Source organism: Oratosquilla oratoria, chromosome 14 (genome assembly GCF_046742065.1).
Source record: "Oratosquilla oratoria isolate Oo_2021 chromosome 14, ASM4674206v1, whole genome shotgun sequence".
In the NCBI taxonomy this organism is placed as follows: domain Eukaryota; kingdom Metazoa; phylum Arthropoda; class Malacostraca; order Stomatopoda; family Squillidae; genus Oratosquilla; species Oratosquilla oratoria.
This window is the reverse complement of record NC_134790.1, coordinates 30,430,699-30,443,198: the sequence shown is the minus strand read 5'-3', so window position 1 is coordinate 30,443,198 and position 12,500 is coordinate 30,430,699.

Here is a 12,500-nt window from a genome sequence, read left to right as displayed (position 1 = left end):
GGTAAGAAGTGAGAATTGCTTTGGGTATTTTCACCATTTATTTTCTATAGGAGATTCCTTACAGCTTTATAAAACCGTCAACTGTCCATATATTAGTATCGTATAGTTGACAGGGATTACCCTACCAGGTGTCGGGTGAGAAGGTAAGAAGTGAGAATTGCTTTATGTATTTTCACCATTTATTTTCTATGGGAGATTCCTTATAGCTTTATAAAACCGTCAACTGCCCATATATTAGTAAAACCTAGTGAAACTAGCACAAACCTAAATCTAGAAAGACACAACCTACAGCTAATTTCTATAGAATTCCTATAGATTATAGATTAATTATATATTAATCAAAGGTTAATTATAGGTTAATCATTAATCAGTCATGGATTAATCATAGGTTAATCATAGATTAAGAATATATCAATTGTAGATTACTAGTGTGAAATCATCTAGTGTCCGGTAGAGAAGAAAATACTGAATGCCATAAAAAAAATGCGGGGCCCAAAACGTATTTGCAGAAGCCTGAAACCACCTAACGATGGCTAAAACAACCAACAAAGCCGTTCTAACTAAAACAAGCCAAAATCATGATGTATGAGAACCCTTTCCCATATTCTGGGATGGTCCAAAAGGATAGAAGCGCTGGTAAACTGCAGCAACAACAACAAAAGCATACATACCAATCAGGTTTTCTCCGTTCTCATCCCGAAAAAAAACAGTCATTCCTGTATTGCGTGTATTGTCTATTGTGGAACTCGTTTCTACCAATACCATGACTCTCCCATTTTAAACGACTAAATATACTCACTCATATCCAAACTTTACCATTTTATTCTTGTGCTGTTGTACATACACTATCATCAATTTCATTCCACCAATTATCATATTCCTGAACATTATGTGTTCATTCATCTGTGCTAATAGACCCATTTCACATATACGAATCAATATCAAACTATGAGTTAACGTTTTGAAATACATTGCAAAAATGCTGGTTCTGTATACAAAGATACAGGGTTAGAAGGTGATAATACTGGAGCTACAACAGAAACTATACCTGAAGAACAAACTACAGTAACTGAAATAAACTCTAAACCAAAAAGACTGAAACTCCAACATCTAAAACCCTGAATTTAATTGAATCCACAGCAACTTCAGGTTAAGACACACAGGAACTAGAATCAAGTCCTTTGGGGCTGAGCAAACCTGTTGTATCTGTAAATGAAACCGAGGCTGGTAAGCCCCGACGACCGCGGAAACAGAGAATTCATTCATCATTTGCGGAGGCCAAGACTGCGGTGGAAGCTCCAAGCCACAACAACGACCAGACACAGGTCGTAAACGAACAACGACCTTGACAGTGAATGCAAGCAAATGAAGTCCTGAGACGAGACAAAGCCATAAACAGAATAAATGCAACAACGTCACGCACAGGGTAGGCTGCCTCCGAGACGAAGACAATGCAATAGTGAGTGACATGAATGCCATATTAAGCCCAAGAAGAGCTAAAAGGAATAAGAGCAGAGTAGCAACGAAATGGGTTGAAACAATGAACCCGAGTAAGTATTGTCTCTGCATGCAAGAAACTGTGAATATAATAACGCAACGCAAGAAGGCCACAACATTTTTACAACAAAATTACTTTAGTAAGTGTACAAATGCAGAATTTATATTGAGATAAACTTTTTACTCCTCATCGATGTATGTATAGAACATACTGCACATTACATGTATATCACATACAAATATATATACAGTACACATACATATATGCAGGTTCACATAGATTAATACACACATATATTCATACATAATATATGCACAGTCCATATACATACTGTGCATGCACACAAACACACACACAAGCACACACACACACAGGCACACGCACACACAGGTGAAATAGAAGATACTTTTATCTTATACGGGAGAGCACTGCGAGGTCATGAACACAGTTTTAGAAATTCTTTTGTCTGAAGAATGTGAAAAAAGAAAATAGTTTTTGCGTAAACTTCTGTAATAGCCAAGAAAATGAAGTAGCACAACATGGAACCACATATAAGTTCCAAATGAAACATGAAAATAGATTAAAGCACAGAGCCGTGAATATGCATATAAACATCACGTTCACGCATTACCTTCGTACCACGACGCCCCCGAGTGACATGAAAGAGATTCCGATCACAAAGCAGGGCGTTACCTGGAAGTATCTGATTGCATATACGTATTAGATCAAACAGAAGACTAATGAAATGGGATTGGATTCCGTGACAAGAGAATCGAATACCTAATGTGAAGAAACCGTAATGCTGATTTTGGACACAAAGATCCAAGTATGGATGAATTGATTATTGGAATGTTGTGCCAGAAACATGAGGTTATTCGTTGCCTTTCTACTATTATTTCATCAAGTCCAAGCTTTAAGAGCTACGAGGAGGTTGATCATTTATCCAAAATATGCCTAATTTTTTTTTTTATAATTTTTTTTTTATATCAACGTTTTGGTTGAGATGATACGATGACGCATAGAAAATGGACGTTTGAATATGTTTCGGTATTCTATTATCACTATATTTGGTGATCCACCCACTCACCCACCTACTCATCCACCCTCGCCGTAATGGATGAACGACGACTCTGCTCGGGGAGTAAGACTGGATGCAATGACAGACATCGATGCAAAACAATTAGCCATAAGGCGTCATATGATGGGAAGATAACACGAACTCTTAATGGATGATATGTTTACCCAAGTTGTAATGTGTATTGCGAGCTCTTTTTCTCTAATGCAAGACAGTTATTTTCTTTAGATTTGGAGTGGATCTCCGCCTCAGCCTAACTCAATATTTGTCCTGATTACTCAACTTGTCCTCAACTGGATTAATTGCTAAATGATGGTATGAATAATAAATAAATGAATAGACAAAATGAATAAGTAAAAAAATGAAATAAAAAATAACTGAATAAATAAATAAAATAGAAAATAAATTGATAAATAAAAATCAAAGATATGTAAACAAATTAATAAATAAAAAGATATGAAAATAAACAAAAAAATACATAAATAAGATAAAGAAATAATAATTATAAATAATAAATAAATCTATAAATTAATAAACAAATAAAATGACAGTACAATAGAAAAATATATAGATAAAATATTTTTACGGGGTCATAGTACCAAAGGTTTCCTGAGGACATACTTTCTTCAGACGCATGTAGCGGCATAAATTACCTTTACACAAGAAGCCACGATACAGTAAATGGTAAAACATCAATATCCTTGAATTCACTGCGCAGATCTTTTGCGCATCTATTTTGCAAACTAGAAATGGAAATAAAGTCATCAGTGGTCAATAGGTTATGTTATGAATTGTGAGCATATAGTGCTATAACATTATCAATCATTTTACTATTGATATTGGACCATTGCAGCCAGCAGCTTTCGGGAAAGAATGTGATATGCTGGAGGAAAATTCGTAGTCAAATGACATTCTATGTAAATTGTTGAGGAAACGATTTGCCAGAGTTTGCCATAGTGTTTTTACGGCGGAAAAATTGCTGGACGCGGGTGGTAACGCCGATTATAGATTTGGAGGTTGGAGAAAAAATAGCCCAGTGTGATTACGACTTAAGACAACTGTACTGCGTGTCAGGGGCGGGATTGGATATTCAGTCCCGAGTTCAATTCCGGTTGTAAGAGACAAATAGTTTGTCAAAGTTTTATATTTCAACCTTCATACTCGGTTACCTAGCCTATGCCTAGGGCTTCAAAATATTGGGAGCCTGTACGTTGAGTTTAAAGTAGCTTCTTCTGCAAACACACAGACACATACACACACACACACACACACACACACACACACATACATACACACACACACACACACACACACACACACACACACGACTCGATGGCGCAGTGGTAGCGATCGCGTCCGCCGCTACGACGGTCCGAGTTCGAATCATGCTCAGGGCTGAAATAATTTCAGTATCGCTGCGCTGCGAGTCGCTACTCAAACTCTCGTAGGCGGGGATCTGGATGTGTGTGTGCCTGTAAGGTCACAGCGTTACCCATAGATCGGTGATATATGAACTCTGAGCTCTCATCCGAGGGAAATAGCTGTCGATCACGAGTCCAACATGTGATCGAAGACCATGGTGAGTCACACACACACACAGATCGATGGCGCAGTGATATCGTTCACATCCGCTTTTCCAGTAGCTCGAGTTCGATTCCCACCCGGGGCTGGAATAATTTCAGTATCACTGCGCTACGAGCCGGCACTCCAACTCTCGTGGGTAGGGAGTTTTGGATGTGTATATATATGTATGTGTATATATATGTATATATATATATATATATACATATATATATATATATATGTATATATATATATATATATACATATATACATATATATACATATATGCTGGTAACCACTTAAGAAAAAGAAACACAGAAATCCCAAGCGCTTTCGTGTAATTCACATCCTCAGGGGAGAATCTCCCCTGAGGATGTGAATTACACGAAAGCGCTGGGGATTTCTGTGTTTCTTTTTCTTAAGTGGTTACCACCATATTTCTGATCACGTGTTCAAGTGATCTATCTGCAATATATACATATATATATATATATATATATATATATATATATATATATATATTATTGTGTGTGTGTGTGTGTGTGTGTGTGTGTGTGTGTGTGTGTGTGTGTGTGTGTGTGTGTGTGTGTGTGTGTGTGTGTGTGTGTGTGTGTGTGTGTATGTGTGTGTGTGTGTGTGTGTGTGTTTGTGTGTATGTGTATTTGTGTGTGAGGTCACATACATACACACGTAGATCGGGCATAGACAAGCTTTGAGCTCTCATCCAGGAAAGTAATAACTGTCGATCACGAGTACGACATGTGGTCCAAGACAATGGCGAATCACACACACATATATATACACACCATCGCTGCATTTCAGTACAGTTCATTGTTTGAGAACGGTGGGAATGAAGATGAGAAAGAACTCAATATTTCAAGGACTGCTTCTTGCGGTGCCTCGAAGTCCATGAAGCCCATTTCGAGAGTCCAAGTTCAAGAGCCTGTGGGGCCGAAAACGACCGACATCTTGGAGACTAAAGAACACTCAATGTCGAGGCCTGAGAACCTGGCCAGGGGGTTCTTCTTCCTCCTCCTCCTCCTCCTCCTACTCCTCCTCCTCCTCCCCCTCCTCCTCCTCTTCGTCATCGTCGATGTCGGATTTTTGCGAAGTCGAAGTTAGCTACTGGAGACGTCTCTTTGTTGGTGGTCTTAAAGATGACAGCCTTGGCCGAGTCCCTGTCGTGCTCGAAACAAGAGGCGAGAAAATCGAAGAAGACGAAGAGGAAGGGTGGGGGGCGAAAAATTGAAGGAAATTGAAAGCAGAAAATGATGGACTAGAGTGGAACTGTGATACGACGGCTGAACACAGAAATAAAGATGGAGGAGTGAAAAATGAATATTGAGGAAGAGGAAGAGGAGGGGAGGAAGAGAAATTGGAGGAAGAGAATTATGAAAAAAAGGGGGAGGAGGAGGAAGAGGGAGAGTAGGAGTAAGAGGAGCAGGAGGAACAAGGGAAAAGGGTGAGGAGGAAGAGCAGAAGGAGGAGGAAGAGAAAGAGAAGATTGGGAGAAGTAGGAGGAGGAAGAGATGGTGGAGGAGAAAGAGCAATAGGAGGTAGAGGAGAAGGACAAGGAGGAGAAAGAGGAAGGTGGAAGAAGAACAGGTGGAGGAAAAGAAGGACGAGGAAAAGGACATGGAATAATACGCAGAGAAGAAGGAAGAGGAGAGGATTGCATAGAGGTGCAAATATATATTCGTAATAGAACACAAAGCTATTATTTCGTATGCTAAAACTCCGAGGGTGAAGTACTGAATATGGTCGAGATGTTTGCTTCTTTATTCATTTCCTAAAATTACGTTTCACTTAAATATATATATACACGCACATACACACACACACACACACACGACTCGACTGCGCAATGGTACCGTTCACAACCGCTAATCTACTGGTCCAAGTTCGATTCCCGCCTTGGGCTGAAATAATATCAGCATCGCTGTATTGTGAGTTGGCACTAAAACACGTGGGCAAGTAGTTGTACGTGTATGTAAGTGTGTGGAGCATAAATGAACTATGAACTCTCATTTGGGAGGGTAATATCTGTTGATCACGAAAACAACATGTAATCTAAAATCATAATGAATCAGACACACACACAAAGGAACAAAAACTCACATATGTGAGGAAATGAACACGACCAAACGATAATGTCAAAAAGATTCTCTTTTTGAAAAGACACTTGAACATGCGCGTAGACTTAAACACACTGTGAGCGGGAAAGATACATTATTCAGTGTCTCAATATCTGTAGGGATCAACGACAAGGATCAGTTTGTAGTCCTGTGAGAAAGATGTAGGAGTGAAACGTCTCCTCAAAAGTCTTACCGTCTACTCTCTATGCATTCCGTAAATGTTAGGTTGTATACACACACACATACACACACGTACACACACACACACACACATATATATATATATATATACATATATATAGATATATATATATATACATATATATATACATATATATACATATATATATATATATATACATCATTACATTGAGTAAATACTTCAGTGTTGTTAACAATGGTTGCTCTATCTTGATAGAGCAACCAGTGTTAACAACACTGAAGTAGTTACTCAATGTAATGATGTAAGAGAATTAAGGATGCTAGAGGCTATGTGTATCAGGGAATGGGCTCCTAGCATTAATATACAATCCAATATGATTACTGCCATTCGCTTGTTCAATAGCTCATCGAGACATGTGAGAAATAATCCCACCAATGGTGGAAGTATGTCCGTCCCTTTCGCATCGCCTACCGCCCCGAACCCCCCTACTCCTCCCCCTCCCTCTCCCCCTCCCCCTCTCCATTGGCGATCAAGTCGGGTCAGATCATCTAGGTCATCAAGCCACTCTCCACTGTAAGTCTTTCTATGCATATGGAAAGACGTCGCACTGTTCAGTTCGGAAAAATGTAATTGTTGTGTTCTGTGTAATTGTGTTGTGATAAATGTAATTATTTTGATAATGACTCTTTGAAGTCGAAACGTCATCTGTTATTAAAATGGAGAACTTTGGACAATTGATTTTCGATCATCCTCCCAAAGTCAGAACTATAGTGAGAAGGATTGAAAATATTAGGAAGATAAACAATTGTGACAATGCTGTGGTGTTTAACTCAGTGTGTATCAAGGAGAACCTGCGCCCTAAGTATACGATATATATATATATATATATATATATATATATATATATATACATACACATATATATGTATATATATATATACACAAATATATATCAGAATCAACTACATTTTCTTTCTGGGTATCAGTATATACATGATCCAACAAAGGTAAGAAGGTTATTCTGATTATTATTATATGTAAAATGCAAATTATTTTTCAAAGGTTGCCAACTGCCTACCCTGAGTAATTACCGATGGTACGTCCCTGATATATATATATATATATATATATGTGTGTGTGTGTGTGTGTGTGTGTGTGTGTGTGTGTGTGTGTGTGTGTGTGTGTGTGTGTGCGCGCATAAATGGGCAGGAGATTTTCCCTTAAACAAGTAGAGTTAAATGTGAATGCTAGTTCTGCTTTTTGTATTTCCTTTAACACATTCTCGTTGTGTCTTAATGACTTAAATGAGATCAAAGATGATTGCTCCGTAGGAGGTCATCTGTGCTGCTAGATCGCGATTTCGAGTTTCATGACTTCTTAGTGGCTGTCTCTATGCTACAGTTGCAACTGAACTAAAAATGTCAGATGGATGGTATTTAAAGGCTGGACTAGCTGTGTTGTGTACTTGTTCAGGTGTTGATTGATTTGTCCAATCGGGTGATCTCTCCTTGTGCTTCTGCTGGTTTTGCCCTACAACAGAATTCGTCCTCATGCTCGGTAGCGCTAACAGATCGGACGTCTGGATTTTCAACCTAGGGTTCATAACTTTGATTAATAGTGCTTCTGAAATGGGGTGTCGAGGGGTATCTTGGCATGTCGTTATGATGTCCGTATATTCCACCAGTATTTATTTTGTGAAGCTGGTTTAGTTTTTCTGTCTTAAATGGTTCTGGGGGGCTCCAGATGTGAGATGGTAAGTTATGCGTTTCCTTAGCTTAGTCATGCCGATAAAGGTAAAGTGTAGGTCTTTACAGCTCCCTAGTGTGCAAGTTAATCTATAGAAGACAAATGACTGTTGCGTTGTTTCTATTTTAACGTTTGGACTGTTCCTTAGTTGAGGTAGCTAGTTTTTTTATTTTGCAATATACTATGCTTTTTAATGTTTTTTGTATATGCATAAACACACACACATATATTCATATATACATATATGTATATATATATATATATACATACATATATACATTATATATATACATACATATATGTATAAATACACACACACATATATATATATACATACACACACACACACACACACACATATATATATATATATATATATATATATATGCAAAAAGATCACATAACCAAGTTATCCAATAAACTGCTGAGTAACCACAAATGAAACCGGAAAAGAAACTAAAATTCCCAAGCGCTTTCGTGATATTTCACATGCTCAGGAGAATATATATATATATATATATATATATATATATATATATATATATATATATATTACATATATATATATATATATATATATATATATATATATACACACACACACACACACACACACACACACATATATATATATATATATATATATATATATATATATATATATATATATAAAGACAAGTCATGTGGACACGTGCTTATCATTACATCGTTCGCGAGCAAATAACACCAGCATTTTTCAGTAATCAGTACAAAAACAAGACTTTATCAATAGTAAATATGCTTTCATTATTCGAATCTAAATAGTGTTAATTAATATAGTGTATTTGCAAATACGCAAACTTTGTTGAAAATTGAATACGCTCGGGAAAAAATTGAAATTTGCAGATATCTTTATAAACGAAAAAAAAAAAAAAAATCCGGGTACACCGCAGATACCATTTTTCCCAAGAATAAAAGTAAGAATTTTGCTTCAAACGATTTAATCCTTTACAAAATGAAAAAAAAAATGTGTAATGCTCTCAACACAGTGCCAGTTCACGAGGGTACGAATTAATCAGGAGCATTCTAAAATGAATCAACAGAAACAAATAGATAAATAGATAGATAAATAAATCAATAACAAAATATCCATAATTTCTATTTTTTCAATGATCATTTAACACAGATTAAATGATCGTACCAATATTTTTTTTTCCAAAACCTCAGGCGTTCTCCACTCTGCGAGGTGACTAGACATTAATGTTTTTTTTCGGAATCTGAGAATTTGAGACGGTATTACCTTACGGTCATCACCCGCTGACTCTCTAGAGGGATTAGAACCGCCATTCACTTATCTATGTATATATATATATATATATATATATATATATATATATATATGTGTGTGTGTGTGTGTGTGTGTGTGTGTGTGTGTGTGTGTGTGTGTGTGTGTGTGTGTGTGTGTGTGTGTAGTGAATAATGCTTTAAGAAAGCACATATATTGAGTGTACTGGTTGGTTACTTCCCTTGAGTCTTCAGGTGGGTTCACCACGATCTGTACCTTCAACATTTACATCAAAGAAAACGAAAACAGGGGTACTTACTTCTGATTTTGTTATTTTCAGATATATATCATTTTAATTGTTGTTTTTATTATTTATTTCATTCGAATGTGAAGTTTTGATTTCATCAGGAGCATAAACTTCCTACATTTTCTCTCTACTCGTGATGCATTGCTTTCTCTCTGACATTATTGTCCTCCCTCTTTCCCCCAAATTCTACCCTTGACATCGTCCCCTCCGTTCCCCAATAATATCCTCTTCTCCTTCATATCCTTTCTCACGTCTTCCGAACGCCTTTCATCTTCTCCATAAGCTTATCTTGTAATTCCTTATCATTCCCTATACCTTTCCAACCCACCACAGCCTTCCCCAGCAGCTCCCCATTCTTCACCCTTTATCTTGCCTCAAAGCCTCCTCACCCTTCACCCTCTTCACCTTTTATACTCCAGCCCTCTTGTCACATATATCATTTCACCCTTGTTCATATCACCCTTTTTCACATCTCCTCACCCTTACCCCTCTCACTTTTTATATTCGCCCTTTTTCACACTTCTTCACACTTCAACATTTTCCCATACCGTCTCACCCTTCTTACTGCTTTCTCACCCTTTTCGTTATCTTGCCCTTCTTTTCGTACACAACCTCACCTTTGGTTATCATTTCCAATGCTTCCCTATCTCTCCTGAAATCTTCTCAGCTTCATTCGCATATGCCCATTTATACTTGACCCTATCTCACCCTATTTAATTCACTTAATATCCTTGATCCTTTTACTTCCTTGTGTTAGCCAACACATCCCTTCACCCTAGATTTCTCTTTCCTCAGCCCAAAACAAAACTTTTAACAAACGATTTTTTATAAAAACTTCTCTACGTTTTGCACACCGAGAAAATATCCCTCCTTTTCCATTTGCTTACAACTGTGTGTGGGAGGGGTGGAAGGAGACACACCCCTCTCACTCCCACACTCACCCTTCCTCAATAATCTTACCCTTCCCTGTATCCTTTTACATCCTCAGCTCAATAACCCCCACCCCTACCCCCGCCTCCAGCCGCCTCTTACTCTTTTAATCTTCTTCAGATTTTAATATTGACAAGCCGCCTCTCGCACCTCCCGATGACCTCGTCTCCGTCCCGTGGTTATCCAAACGGTTCCTCTCAGGGACAAATCATTTGCTGTACCTGACATTCTCATCTGAGTTTTATGCTAACTTCCTTCACTCCCTCCTCCCTTCCACCCCCTCCTTTACATCCTGCTAAAGACACAATACTCGGTACAGGGCACCCCCCACCCCCCAACCAACCCCTCTCCCTTTCGACTGTTCTATTTTTTTTATCTTCCCTTTTTCCTCTCTTGTTCTTTCTTCGTTGCCCTTTTTGCATTTTCTTATTACACAAAATTTGACGCCCCTCGACCTCTCTTCCCACCTTAGTCCCCTCTGTGCTATAACTGCTTCCTCACCTTTCAGACTATCCCAGTTGCTTCCTCTTACTCATTCCCTATTGACCCTAACTAGTTCCCTGTTTAAACTTAATAATCCCTATTCCTGCCTTCTCTCGTCCCAGCTATCCTAAAGCTTCTTCTCTCTAACCTGACTACTCCATTGATTCCAGTTCTAGCTGCTCAATCCGTATCTCCTGCTCATTTTCTCCTCCAGCAGATCACTCAGTCTAGGATGTTTAATTAGTTTTAGTTACTCACTTAGTCCCTCCTGTTCTATTTTTCTTCGGACTACTCAATCAGTCCTAGCTGATCACTAAATCCCTATTGTTTTTTCTCTTCCAGTTGCTAACTCAACCCAGGATGTTCACTCAGGGCCAGTTGCTCACTTAGTCCTTCCTGCTCTATTTCTCTCCCGGTTGCTCTTTCAGAATCCCTGAGGTCTATTCTTTCCTGTGACTGTTCTTCGCCTCTCTTCATATCTCCCTGACTCCCGATCCGGCTCCGATACTCGTCACGGCCACTCTAGGAGAAGTGATCCTGGTTTTCCATTTCTTGTCTGCAAATGATCTTCCCTTATTTCTCATCTTCACTTCTTCCCTTCCCCTTTACCTCAGCTCTTTTTTCCATCTCATTATCCTGTTTTTTTTTTTTTGTTTTTTTTTTTTACATTGACCCTTGAATCTAATTATCCCTACAAACTCTCTGTTGCCCACTTTTTCTTCTATTTTATTTTTATTGATTTACTTTACCTTTTCTTTTAATCTTTCCCTTACTTCTAATTATCCCCTTAACCTCATGTTGCTGATTTTTTTTTCTATTTTCTTTTTATTCATTTATATCTTTTATCCGTAAACAAGCCATGTCCACCTTTGCGTTTTCTATGCCTTCAGTTTATAATATTTTTCACTCAAATTTTAATTCTAATCCCTTCCACCTACTGCTGTCCGTCAGTTCTGTGACCCTCATTAAGTCTCTTCTTTACCACCTTTACTAAACGTGAAAAAATAACAATAATAATGAAGATAGTAATGATAACATTGATCATTGATCATTGATGATGATGATGATGATGATGATATAATAATAATGATAATAAAAAAAATAATATTAATAAAAATGACGATAATAATAATAATAATAATGATAATAATAATAATAACAATAATAACAATAATAACAATAATAATAATAATAATAATAATAATAATATTAATAATAATAATAATAATAAAAATAAAAATGACGATAATAATAATATTAATAATAGTAATAATAATAACAACATAATGATAATAATACATATATAAATGAATAAATTAATAACAATGTAACGATA